This window comes from Seriola lalandi, unplaced genomic scaffold, assembly GCF_002814215.2.
Source record: "Seriola lalandi dorsalis isolate HSWRI2012SDOR001 ecotype SW California unplaced genomic scaffold, Sedor1 jcf7180002004244, whole genome shotgun sequence".
Taxonomy (NCBI): Eukaryota; Metazoa; Chordata; class Actinopteri; order Carangiformes; family Carangidae; genus Seriola; species Seriola lalandi.
The window spans coordinates 1-1,571 of NW_019474899.1; the positions used below are offsets into that span (position 1 = coordinate 1).

Sequence of the window (1,571 nt, forward strand, 5' to 3'; positions counted from 1 at the left end):
ATATTATCAGAATACAAACATACATACATTATTTGTATGAATGATTTGAAAATTACTGAAAGGTTTAACATGAATAACAAAAATAAGTGTAAGATTCATATAAATGAGGCCAAAAACAACAAAGTTGTAAAGGTAAATAAAAGATGATGAAGCCTTAAGATTAATGTGACATTTCTGTCTTTCTCATCCAGACACATTCGCCAGCAAAGTCGCTGCCATCCAGGACCAGTATGCCGACGCCTCCATCGGCAACGTCACGGGCTCAAACGCCGTCAACGTCTTCCTGGGCATCGGAGTGGCATGGACCATCGCAGCCGTCGCTTGGCGCACCGAGGGCAAGCCGTTCAAGGTGGACCCGGGAAACCTGGCCTTCTCTGTCACCCTCTTCACCATCCTGGCCGTGGTTTGCGTGCTCACGCTGCTGTACCGGCGGCGGGCGACAGTGGCCGGCGGTGAGCTGGGCGGGCCGCGGACTTGCAAGATGATCACGTCGCTGATGTTCGTCTCGCTGTGGCTGGTTTACATCCTGCTGGCTTCACTGGAGGCCTACTGCCATTTACCACAGTTTTAAATGGAGAGGAGAAGGGAGGGAGAGAGACCCACTGCCAATATGAAGAGAGAGAGAGAGAGGGAATGAAGGAGGAAAGACAGACAGGGATGAGGAAAGATGGGAAGTTGAGATGGATTGATTGGGGCCAATTCTGATATTTTTTTATGAAATCAGAAGATCTTCAAATTTACTTTTTTACAAGCCCAAAATACAGACTTTTGTTTTCTTTCCTGAAAAGAGTTTCAACCATCATGAAACACTACAGCTCTCCAATGATGTCCGTGTCCCTCTGAATTAAGAATTACTTAAAACATTAATGACAAAAATTGCAATGCAGGTTTTAAAGAGCACTTTTGTGTAGTTGTTCATCCGCAGTGGGCAACTCTGTTTAATAGTTAAAAACAGAGTCATATTGTTCCAGTATTCTGCCAAAGCAGCAGGAGAGATGTCAGCCACTCAGCCGGGCTCTGAAGGGAAACATATAGGTGAGGAGGAAGGAGAAGGGTGGACGATAACAAGGAGGAAAGGGAAGCTGGAGGCAACAAAGCTAAAGAAAAGTCTGTGAAACATTATAATAGATATATAATAGAGATAATAGATAGAAGGAGATGAGGGGAAAAAGTAAAAGAATAGATGGACCCCCCCCCTCACTTTCTCTTGCTTCTTGTGTCACAGCTGTATCTCGTCACCGCAGGAACAGTGGACTCTCCCATCATACCTGTTGAACTCGATGTAGTGCTAACAGTGACTTATGACTTTTAACTTATCCTCTGCCAACTGTATTCAGACACACACACACACACACACACACACACACACACTTTGGGGCCCTCAGCTGATTCTTAACAGAGGACCACCCACCAACAGATGAAAACTGACAACCTGTTTTTTTTTCTTTATTCCTTCTCCTCTTGAATACACTGTGCAAAATAGTCTGTCCACCCAGCAACACACATACACACATACACACACACACACACACACACACACACACACACACACACACACACACACACACACA

General features: G+C 44.9%; 1 pseudogene; it reads left to right on the forward strand.

The window, feature by feature from the left end:
• Nucleotides 1-191: 191 nt before the first annotated feature.
• Nucleotides 192-1,555, forward strand: LOC111668718 (sodium/calcium exchanger 2 pseudogene; annotated as a pseudogene).
• Nucleotides 1,556-1,571: the final 16 nt, after the last annotated feature.